The sequence below is a fragment of the Dreissena polymorpha genome, chromosome 5 (assembly GCF_020536995.1).
Source record: "Dreissena polymorpha isolate Duluth1 chromosome 5, UMN_Dpol_1.0, whole genome shotgun sequence".
Classification (NCBI taxonomy): Eukaryota; Metazoa; Mollusca; class Bivalvia; order Myida; family Dreissenidae; genus Dreissena; species Dreissena polymorpha.
Window position 1 is genome coordinate 59,025,247 of NC_068359.1, and position 13,324 is coordinate 59,038,570.

At 34.6% G+C, this 13,324-nt stretch overlaps 1 long non-coding RNA gene across 1 annotated transcript; it reads left to right on the forward strand.

Moving 5' to 3' along the window:
* The first annotated feature begins 8,651 nt into the window (after positions 1-8,651).
* LOC127831863 (uncharacterized) lies at positions 8,652-9,929 on the forward strand. Its single transcript, XR_008026528.1, has 3 exons — positions 8,652-8,790; positions 9,298-9,587; positions 9,743-9,929. It is a non-coding gene; the product is annotated as an uncharacterized LOC127831863 (long non-coding RNA).
* Positions 9,930-13,324: the final 3,395 nt, after the last annotated feature.

Here is a 13,324-nt window from a genome sequence, read left to right on the forward strand (position 1 = left end):
ATATTGGAGTAACCGCTTATAAAATTTCGATTCTCGCAATGCAATTATCTTTATTCCTGCATATTACGTGTTAAATGTTGGCGTTTGGGGCTAGCAGAAAATGAACCTCTTAAAGTTGCCTTTACTTATTCATAAAAAATGCACTGTCTTTAAGTAAAGTATTCAAACTGATGGCCGAATAATACGTTATGACATAAAACATTATGACAGACAAAGCCGGTTTTTGGTTTGACATTTATGTATAACCCCTTTGGACAGAGCTGCAACGTTCATTATACACGTATACCCGCAATTTACGCATGGAACACACAAATCTATGCAAAGGTTTGGTTAATGAACTTAAAATAAAAGGATTATTTTAACTGTAGATATATCAATGAAAAATACAATACATACCGTAAAGCAGAATCATTTGAGTATGCATCTGAAATAACAATCATGACAGCAGTGCACTTTGGATATCAACTTAATTCACAATAATATTACAATGCAAATACACTATAGAAAGAACGCGCGCATGTGTGTGTCTGTGTACTACGGTGCGATTATGGGATTATGTACTCACGCTCATTTAAGTCATCTGCTTGCCTGGAATTGCTTGAAGTCCCATGCATTTCGATTGCCTCAGCTGAAACATGTTAAATAAAATTTAAAACAATATTGTCGGATAAAATTTTGTGTACATAAACATGGCAAAATATGCTAAAAGTAAAACTTTTAAATGTAGTCGGAAAATAGTTCAAACGATTAGCAATTTTATTTTATTGCCTTCTGGATGTAATAAACAGTTGAAATAGTCACATTCAAAATGTTTCTTCGCTAAAATAAACAAACCTTTCCTCACATCATTGCATTTACCAATCAGCCTATATCTACTTTTCCACACCAGCAGCCCAACTAAAACCACAGAAACGCAGCCCGTCACACAGCCAAGAACGATGACAGTTGTATGTTGTTTCTTTGTGTCTTGCTCTGAAAAGGTTACATTCGTTTATAGTTTTATCCAACTATAATACAGATCCGAAGCATTGAACAAAAATTCGTGTTTTTTTCTTATCTGACATTCATGAGCTTAGTAATACGGTGGTTGTTAGTTGTTGTATACACGTTGTTTAAAGTCATTTTATGTATATTACAAGCAAGACCATTTTTTTGTATGTATTCATAAATGTCGAGAACATGCGAAGTTTTTACTTGAAAGCATTGACCGTTGATTTACTATTGCTCAAGTTCTAAAATGTGCTTATTATAAGAAAACTTCAATTGCAAAAACATGTTTTATTGGAATTTTGTAATTATATTGATACAACATTATGAAAACAATCATACAAATATTAGCCAAAAGTAAACAACTATATTTGAGAAAATATTAATTGGACAGGTATATGTAATACAATATTGTAGAAAACTGGCCACGAAATGAAGATGCATGTCTAATTTATATTTGACATTTGACGAAAAAGCATCCTAATCAAATACCCTTTGCACTCAGATATATTCTCTTAATATTTAACATTTAGTACGCAAGTTTTGATATTAAAGACACTTCAAAAAAGTTCACTGAATTATTTACTGGAGCTGTACATACTGTACTGAAATACAATAGAAGCCATTCATAACTCATTTTGAATATGATATTTACACCTTTGATTTTATTGTTTTCACTATGACTGCTTGCTATAACCCTAAATCCTACATGGCAAGAACACATAGCTGCCATAATCTCTGATTTCGTATATTTGATACTGAATGTAATTTGTCCAAAAATACATTTTAGAGTAAACGGTTTTATAAACATAACGTTCAAATAATAGATACGTGGGCTTAAAATGGACAAGTTTGGAACTGTTAAGTGAAATTTATTAATTAACTGCTACTTACGAAAAAGGTAAACCGTTTAGATTTTAATGTGAATGTATAAGTGTGTTGAAGTAAAGAACACATTTATGATTTACCTTTTTCCTAGACAAAATATATAGCCATATACCACCATAAAAGACAACCATAAATACATAATATTCCATTTAGCTTTACACGAAAGCATGGAGTATATATGAGCTAAAATAAAGTATTGAATCATGTTTTACGACAATACGCAGCGAGGTAAGTTAAACTATATGTCAACAGCTCGCTCAAAATCCCTCATGAAGTTAGAAATAACTAAATCGGCAAACCTCTTATTTCGACAAAAACTGTGTGACTTGTTCCCGATGCTTTTGAGGCTGGATTTCTTGCTGTGCATTGGTAACTACCTGCTTTCTCCTTCTGTAGTGATCGCAGAACGAGCATGCTCGTATTACCAATGTAGTTTCCATCCTTTTCCCATGTGAAGGTACATATATATGGATAACAACTGGCTTTGCATTCAATTTCATTCATTGTCTCACCTTCGTTGTGGACGTATACCAAAGACGAAGGAGACAATTGTACGGATTCAGGGCCATCTATGTAAAACAGTTTTAAGGAAAAACGTACATTTAGCACATTTTTAAACTCTCATATGGAAACAAATAAACGTGTTGATATACTCATTGTCAAAGACAAAAACACTATCATATACCAGGGATGTGTAATTTTATAATTCACCAATACTCAGTTGTCGTCATTGCAATAAAATAATTACAAAACATTTCTTTGGATTGTGATTGTCAATTGAATGTTATTATTTATAACTATTAAGGTCTTCGAGTATAATGATCGTTCACAAGAGTTAGATTCCAAGTGTTTATAAATGCTTTTGTTTACCTGTTTTAATAAAAATAAAGCTGTTACGTAACAGACTAGAAAAATGAAAACATTTTGTTTTTCAAATTCATGAAAACAAGATACTTAATTCTAGAACTGCTTGTATTAATATTGTTGATACATTTAATACATTACAAACCTTCGTGTGTATAGTTCAAAAATTTCAAAGCAATATTTCAGGACGAGACGCTTTTCAACTTTTTATAACTTATTGCTGTGAAATAACCAAGTGGACAAATCTAATAAACCAATATCAAATCCGGAGTCCTCCTGCTATAATTACAAATCCGTTCAAAAGTAACAAACATAACACATTGTACATGACTATAGCATTCATTTCTCAAGCGAAAGACCCGAGCTCAATCTTCATATGCCCTGTTTCGTTTTTTGGCACAGAGAAATAGATACGAATTTTGAATAAAGGAAAAAGTGTAAAGAAAAGCCCAAATATTTATTTTTAAAAATACTTTCACCAAGAAGCCCATTAGACTGCGATTATTTGTGATTTTATTTTCATTGTAAATTCATGTAGAAAACTTAATTTTCTAGATTTTAACGTAAGAAGAGCTGTTTGTAAAAAAGTATATCCACCTAACCAAACTACCAGCATAAGTAGAGCTGTTTGTCAAAAAGTATATCCACCTCAGGAAACTACCAGCATGTGTTCATGATTTCAAAACGCCACAGTAAAATGTCAGAAAGTCACATATAGGTAATGTAAATGGTTGAAAAAGTTTTTGTATGCACTATGTGAATCAAGTTTAGAGGCTTGAAAACATTTAGGGCTACCAGTTATAAATGGAATACTTAAACGTTTTTCTGTTGGTCGAAAAGCAATGTATTGCATTGAAACCAATCCATAACATTCATAATGTTTGAATGAATTGTCGATCATGTGAGTACCCGTACGATATTACTATTGGTCGAAGCCAAATTTTCTTATGTACAACAATTGGTATTGGTAAAGTTTATCAACATAAATTGAATAATACTACAAATTTACTGAAAAAGATAACAAATAATTACATTAAATTTGACTATTATCGTTCCGTGTATACTTACAAATGATGCTCAGTTCAACACTCAGACTGTAAACATCATGGTATTGTGTAGGATTTTTTGCGTAGCAATCGTATATTCCAGCATCACCTCTCCGAACAGAACCGAGAGACAGCACATCTGTGTTGCTGACAATTTTATACGATTTCTTCCATTGGTACGTACAGTTTGGGTAACACTCCGCATAGCAGCTGATATTTATAAGTTTTTCTCCCTCGTTAAGTGTGTATGTACGGTTTGATGGCATTAAATTAACTACAGCTGGACCATCTGCATGAAAGTAACATAATTTACTATTTAACCAGTTAATCGAATGTATTACTATTGCGTGTGTTGTACAATGTTGTAGATTAAGCAGTTTACTTGCACCCAGGTTTTAGTCTTTAAGAAAACATTTTAGCTTTCTGCATGGTATGATGTGAAATAAAACATACGACAGATCTAATGGTAAATCAAAGCGAGTATGTATGCGGAATAGTTTACTTTTGAAATGTGCGTGTTCTTTTTTCGAAGGAATTTTATCAAATGACACTTACATACGACCTCTACCGTAATGGTTTCACTGTATGATGACATTTGAGAAACTGGATTCTTAGCAGTACAGATGTAGTGTCCCGACTTTTCCCTGGACACATAACGAAGAGATAGGATAGCGGTGTTGGAAATTTCTACTCCAGACTTTCTCCATGAGTATGTACACGAGATTGGATAACAGCTAGCAGAACATCGTATTTCGGATATGAAATTTCTCTCGGTAGGATTGTAATATAGTGACGATGGGGAAATTGTCGCTGAGTCAGGTCCATCTGCGTTACACAGTAAATTCATGAAGGAAACTTAATATAACAAGCAAATTCGTTGAATTGATATCCCCCGCCATTATACTTCTGGAAACAAACGTTTTCTGGACGGATGAACAATGCCAACGTGCATCATCCTCTTATCCATATTTATACTCACAGCAAGTTTCAATGAAATCCGTCAATTTTTTTTTCAAGATACAAATGGCCATAACTCCGTTATTATCCGATGGTGTACAATGCCATTTTGCGTGAATCATCCTCTTATCCATATATATATATTCGCATACCAAGTTTCAATGAAATTCGCCAAAGCACTTCCAAGATATGGCTCCGGACACAAAAGTACCGGACGGACGGACGAACGGAAGGACGGAAAGACGGACGGACGGATGGACGGACAACGCCTACACAATATCTCTCCGCCTATGGCGGGGGATAACAAAATAAAATGTCACTGTTTTAATCCTCCAGAGTTATACATCTGAACTCCATATATAGGTTATTTAACTGGTTTGAACTAGTTTTGTTAACACCATTTAAATCAATATTTTGGGCTTGAACGCATATATAAGGCCACCCGTACTATAATGTATCAAATAAGCATGTAATTCAGTGTTCAATGTTCGGATGGTGATTTATCAGAATGGGCAGGTTTTTTATGAATGTTTCGATGAAAATTAACGACACTTACAATGAAAATTTTATATATTTCATTTCTTGTTTATCAGACATGACGTACAGATGCAAAGCAATGACCTCTCACTTTTTCGAAAAGGGCCTAAATATAGTTTTTTAGTAGAAATGTATGCCAAGATGTATACATATTCGTTTTTCGTATATCATCATTTCATCATTATCTAAAATGTTTAACATTTTTACACTGATGCATTAAATGTAGTTCCAAGGCGATGACCCAGCTTTAATAATTTTTATGTTTGAATGTGTTGCATTGTCATGTATTGTATAGAACATTTATCAGTTGTCGTACATAACGTAAATGCGGATTGTAAACATTTACATCCTGATAAAGTTTGTAAATTTTACTTCGATATATTTTTTATAGACAAATTAAACTAAACCTTACAAGAACAAAATCTATACATGCATGTGTTTCACTAGTATACTTACATATGATACCCAATCCAACCTTAAGACTGGTTGCAGTAATAAATGACTTTGGATTTCTTGCTTCACATTCATAGCTCGCTGCATCTCCTCTCTTAACAGAACCAAGCGACAGTACGGCTGTACTGCTGACTATTTCAATTGTCGACAATTTCTTCCAGGTGTTATACAGTTTGGGAAACATTCGGCATAGCAGGTGATTTGATTGAGCATATGTCCCTCCATAATGGTGTAGGACAAATTCGATGGAGTTAAAGTCATCGAGTTTAAGATGGGGCCATCTAAAATGAGGTACGTATTTATGTTGTTAACTAATTTGTCAATGCAAATCAGATAAGTTCATGGCAATAAACAAAACTACAATTTAAACATTTAACTACTTACTTTTAGTCAAGAAAAGTAATTATAATTGTTGTAGGATCATATATTAAGAAGAAAATAAAAACACATTTTGACTATTTGTACAATTATTAAAGCCGAATGTTTTTCGAAACAATATATCTCAGATGCTAGAATTTACTTCTGAATTAAAAGATTCGCTAAAATGTTGGTATTTAAATAATCAATTACTCAATCCATAGCGCGATTGCTATATTTAATACGTATAGTCCAATCATCAACAAAGATCCAATGCAACAAGGCTTTTGCTTACAAATAACTTCTATGACAATAGGCTCGCTGTTGGATGTGTTTAAAGACCTTGGATTCCAAGCAGTGCATGTATAGTTTCCTGTCGCATCTCTCAACACAGCACCAAGTGACAGTTTACTTGAGTTGGTAACTTCTCTACCTGATTTCTGCCAAGAGTACGTACAAGAGTCTGGACGACAGGATGCCGAACATCTTATCTCGTTCATTGTAATTTGCTCTGTCGTAGAGTAATACAGCGACGATGGGGAAAGCGAAACCGAAGTAGGTCCCTCTGCGTTACACGACAAATAATTTCAGAAATTTAATTACGCAAAAATCAAGTTAATAAGATGTGTATGTCCCCACCCCCAACTTGCATACAATGGTTTCAATCACCCCCCTCTCACATCATCACCATCATCATCACCACTATCATCATCACCATCATCATCACCACCACCACCATCATCATCATCATCATCATCACCACCACAATCATCATCATCATCACAATAATCATCAACAACATCATTATCATCCTCCTCCTTCTCATCATCATCATCATAAATATCCGTTCATTCCGTTCTAAACAAATCAAAACTGTTATAATATAGACATTTGTTCTTACGTCTTCTAAACTCTCCTATATTGTTCATAAGAGACAATTGCTCAATAGCGAAAAAAACCCATATCGTTGAAACAAATATTTGGAAATATTACGTAAATGGCGTTTCGAATGACATTTTACAGTATTTTACCGTACCTCATGGTTAGCTTACTTATTATATGACTTACCGTTTTGGGTCAAAAGTACATTCACCGACAGCAAGATATTAGCGATGTAGACAAAATATGACATTCGAAATAAAAGTGTACACGTACTTATATGGATATACATTGGCGTTAAAACAATAATGTATACGTGAAATTATATAAAATATAATGTCAAAACGACATTGTGGTTATGACAACATTTTCACCTACAAGAAAGACTGTTTCGTCATAATATCCGAATGACAATTAGCATGACAACTATGAAGTTTGTTAACGGTTGTTCTTTATAATTATAAATTGCTTTTATGTAAACAAAAATTTCAATGTTACTGCTTAGACATTTGTAAAACAACTGTAATATATTTAGATAACAAATGGAGAGTGTATTTACATCTGAGGCTGTACAAACTTGACTTAATGTCTGTGCGAAAGTGATGTCACTGATAAGACTGTGCAGTCGGCATAGGCTTATCAGGGACGACACTTTCCTTTAAATACAAATTCCATTTCCAAGTTAGGTTTCTGATAAGCTTGTTAGAACTACAAAGACTAATCTGGAATAACATTTAACTCGTTTTATTCAGGTCTCCTTTTCCTATAGCGAAGCAAAAAAACTTAAATATGTACTAACAAGGAGTGTCATACCTGTTATAGACTGACTTCTGCAACAGCATATCAAAATGCCTAAAATCAAAAGTATTCATAATAAATTTCAATTGTTAGAAAGGCAAGTGAAGCAATTATGGCACTATGTCAGAATATATAAGAAGAGTTGGCACAAGGAGTTAACCCGTTCTTTGGTCATCCCCATACCAAAAAAGGCAACATTGGACTTTCCACAACTAGCGTCATCAGACATCTCAAAGTCATACTACGCATTATCTTAAACCGATTGAAAAATAAGGTGGAGGAACAGCTGGCAAAATAGAAGATTGATTTCACAGATTGGCGGAACAGATCCTAAACTGCATGGCCATTATGTTTAAAAACTTTAAACGCAAACGTGATATTAAATTTACTTTAAGGAAGCCTTCGAGCGCATGTGGCATGATTACCAATATCATATGATAGGTTCAAACAAGAGTTCCGCGGTCGGAGATGACCGCATTGAAGCCGGATTTTTGATTTAAATGACAGGAAAGTACCTTTCGTGTTTTTGTCAATGCAATACTTAAATTACTGAAATATTGTTCAAAGGTCAAAATTTTCAAGACTCTAGGTCCAAGCATACCAAAGTTATAACAACTTTAACATTTTTACATTCAAGGTCACAGTGACCTTGACCTTCAAATGAATGACCTTGAAATGTCCAGTGGTTACTTACTAGTTCTGGCCAACCTTCATGTCAAGTTTCAAGACTCTAGGTCCAAGCATACCAAAGTTATAACAACTTTAACATTTTTATATTGAAGGTCACAGTGACCTTCACCTTCAAATGAATGACCTTGAAATGACCAGTGGTCATCTGTTAATCCTGGCCAACCTTCATGTCAAGTTTGAAGACTCTAGGTCCAAGCATACCAAAGTTATAACAACTTTAACATTTTTATATTGAAGGTCACAGTGACCTTCACCTTCAAATGAATGACCTTGAAATGACCAGTGGTCATCTGTTAATCCTGGCCAACCTTCATGTCAAGTTTGAAGACTCTAGGTCCAAGCATACCAAAGTTATACCATGAAATAAGAACTTTAACATTTTTACATTCAAGGTCACAGTGACCTTGACCTTCAAATGAATGACCTTGAAATGACCAGTGGTTACTAACAGTGACCTTGACCTTAGAATGAATGACCTTGAAATGACCAGTGGTCATCTAAGTGTGCTTGCAAACCTTCATGTCAAGTTTGAAGACTCTATGTCCAAGCATACCAAAGTTATAACAATTTTAACATTTTAACATTTAAGGTCACAGTGACCTTGACCTTCAAATGAATGACATTGAAATGACCAGTGGTCATCTTCTAGTACTGGCCAATCTTTATTTCAAGTTTGAAGACTCTAGGTACAAGCATACCAAAGTTATAACATGAAATAAGAACTTTAACATTTTTACATTCAAGGTCACAGTGACCTTGACCTTCAAATGAATGACCTTGAAATGTCCAGTGGTTACTTACTAGTTCTGGCCAACCTTCATGTCAAGTTTCAAGACTCTAGGTCCAAGCATACCAAAGTTATAACAACTTTAACATTTTTACATTCAAGGTCACAGTGACCTTGACCTTCAAATGAATGACCTTGAAATGTCCAGTGGTTACTTACTAGTTCTGGCCAACCTTCATGTCAAGTTTCAAGACTCTAGGTCCAAGCATACCAAAGTTATAACAACTTTAACATTTTTATATTGAAGGTCACAGTGACCTTCACCTTCAAATGAATGACCTTGAAATGACCAGTGGTCATCTGTTAATCCTGGCCAACCTTCATGTCAAGTTTGAAGACTCTAGGTCCAAGTATACCAAAGTTATACCATGAAATAAGAACTTTAACATTTTTACATTCAAGGTCACAGTGACCTTGACCTTCAAATGAATGACCTTGAAATGACCAGTGGTTACTAACTAGTTATGGCCAACCTTCATGTCAAGTTTCAAGACTCTAGGTCCAAGCATACCAAAGTTATAACAACTTTAACATTTTTTATATTGAAGGTCACAGTGACCTTGACCTTCAAATGAATGACCTTGAAATGACCAGTGGTCATCTGTTAATCCTGGCCAACCTTCATGTCAAGTTTGAAGACTCTAGGTCCAAGCATACCAAAGTTATACCATGAAATAAGAACTTTAACATTTTCGAGCACGCCGCCCGCCCGCCCGCCCCCCCCGCCCCGCCCCCCCTCCCGCCCGACAACATCAATCTATAAGCCGAGATTTTTTCGAAAAAAATCCGGCTAAATATACGAAGATTTGGTGGAAGTTATTAAAGAACTCTACGGACACGTCAGAAGTGCAGTTCATCTTAATGTACAGATGGTCGACTTCTTCGGGACGCCAGGGGGCTTGTGTCAAGCATGTCTGCTCTTCCCGTCCTCTCGAACCTTTTCCATGAAAAGATAATGCAGAGAACCCTTCACGACCCTATATCTATCGGTGACAGAGAAATCTCTAACATGGAATTCGATGATGAAATTGACCTCATGGTTGGCACAAGCAGAACTCCCAGTGCTCAGCAACATACTGTTTTGAGCATTTAATGTTTGGGTCAGATCGGAATAGTCAACTAACATGGTTTACAGCGCAAACAATTTGGAACGAACAGCGAGCCGCTTGAAGACGTTACCATCTTCAAGTACTTTAACGCAGCCCTGTCAAAGGATGGCACCAATACCGAATGAAGAATGACTTTAAGAATGTGCAGAATGTGAAGAAGCAGCTGTTTAAGTCCCTAATTGTCTCCAGCATACCGTCCGGAAACTGCATGCGGCAACAGCACGCAGGATTCATGCCATTTAACACAAGTGTCTCCATAGAGTTCTCCGCAACTGTTCCTGGAGCACTTGTTGCTCAATAAGTCACACGACGAAATCTGGCTTGGTTTTCACACGTCAACATAATTTTGTAATACTATGTAACAGGACACGCCAGAGGTAAGTTGCAAAAGAAAAGCTGAATTGACACTGTGAAAGACTAGGCGGTCCGCTCCTTGGATGAGCTACTCACAGCACCCCACAAAAGACCTGAAGTGCGGAAGATCTCTATCTCGTTGTCTCTCATTGCCACAAACGACCAGACCGTTAAAGGAAGGTCCGATCGTTATGATGATTTTTGAAGGATATAAATTTAAAAATGTCAGTTCCGAACACAAATTTTATAGCTTTAACTGATAAACCAGTTATTCGTTTATTTTTGCAATATGAACTGGTCGTTCACATGAGTAATAATCATATGGCATACTAAGATACATAATTTGCGAATGTTTGATACATATTAAGTTTAGCGCACGAGTATACGAAGCAAAATAATGCGGGGATTTGCATAATTCACTTTATATGCACATAATAATAACCTTATATTTACTTAGGTTCGAAACTATTCCCGTACTTTTATTAATAAATGATACAAATATCTGTCTAGCATTACTGAGTAAAAGAATAATAATCACAATAAACCTGCTATGCTTTTACCAAACTACATGGAACTATCGATTGAAGTTGTAGTTATTTACCGCTTATAACAGCGCTCAGAAGAAAGATCAGATCGACCATTTTCATTACAGCACAACTTGCTATTCCAGCACAACGCACGGCAAAACATTAAAGTTAAATGTACAAACGAAAGTCCAAAATGTAATTGTCATGAAGAATATCAAAACATCAGTCAATCGTAGTTGTTTCAAGACATTTATTTCTTCTAAATAAATTGCATATATTTGCATTTAAAAAATTGCAACACACCACACTGCAAATCGTCGGCAAGTGACTTTTCATTACTTCCTTTTTAGATCTCAATTGAAATCGGATAAAAAGCACTTAAATCTTCTTCAAAATGCACGGGAAGATTGCTTAAGTAAGTAACTGATATATGAATCTACCAATAAAAATGTTCTTTGAACTAGGAAGAAAATATAGCAATATCTCATGCTTTTAGTAGTTTGTCGTTTTTAAAGCGCCAATTAAGGATTTTCATGTTATAAAAATGACAAATATTTTATTGTGCTGCGTTTCATAACCTAAACCTTCTGGATTTAAACCAACAGTGAACGTCTTTCATCTAATAACAATAATCTTACATCTGATATCTTTAAGTTCAAAATACAATTAAAGACATTAAAATAAATATAATAATACCGTGTTGGTTACATTTTCATACCATCACTATATTCAGCAATAAACATTTTGTGATGCCACTGTAGTAAATCGGCATTTATAAGTAAAACAAATTGTGTGTATTAAATATTTGTACTACTTGTTTTTTTACATCACAAAATACAATATTAAAGTGATATTATGGGCATCTAACAGTTTATAGGTGTCTATCGCAACCGTTGTTTAATTTTGGTGTTTTCACTTCATATACTTTTATATTTGTTAATGCAGCATCAACATACAACAACAATATACCGGAAAGAGAAAAATAATGCACTTGAATATCAACCGTACTTTTGTTTGACAACTGATCATGCATGTACGATTTGAACCTAAATTTAGGATTAGTGCAGATTCGTACATACGACACATAGACACAATTTTGTTTTACGGATCATTTCGGCTTACAGGACTGGGTGGGTCACGTAAGAAAATCGAATATAAAATATATTTTATAAACAACTGGTTGAAAGATGAGTTGCAGATAATTGGTCAGTAACCACATTTTAACTAACTCTTTTGCCCTGTTAATTCTTTTCAGCTCAATTCAAGATTGCAAAATGCCCATAATATCACTTTAACATTTTTCGTTCAAAAAGAAACAAACGGACCATATAGGTGCATTAGAAATATGATTATTTAGATGTTTGGAGTTGCATTTGTGTACTTTAACTTAATTTAAACGTTGTAAGACACCAATAATGTTCAACTAGACATTCTTCTAGAAACATTCAAATTAATATAAAATTCGAACGAAGTAGAATAACAAAAACAATGCTGTTTTTTATAAAGAGGGGACACTCACTGAAAAGATATGCATGGACAAACCAGCACGCACAGCCATCCAGGTATATAAGTCGCTTGGTATGGATGTATGTCTGTATCTGTATGTTGGTTGAAAACTGTCCTCATTACTACTACAATTCACTATTCAATGTAATTCAAAGGGGCAAAGAGAACATCAAAAAAATTGGTCTAAGTAATTATCGGATCCTTGTTTGTATCGATTGATTCAAATCACCAGTCATCTACTATTGGTTTTTTTACATATAAGAACTCGAGCAAACGTCGTTAATGCTACACTCCTTTTTTAAATTCGAATAATTGAGGAATGTGTTACTTAATAAGCTCATTTTAACCGTATGTTGATAACGTTTATGAAGTTTCAAATATATCGCTTCCTAAGTGTGGTAGTATTGTGTCCGACACTTTAAAAATTGGTTTTGCTACTGCTGAAAAATTGGTAAGATCAACGGTCAAACACTAAGGAGCGTTTTTGGCATTATGCATCAAAGGTGTCTTGCATATTTACTAAGGATGTTAACGAATATTCTTATATTTAGATACGAAAAAAGAATATTCGAATCTAAATTCTGA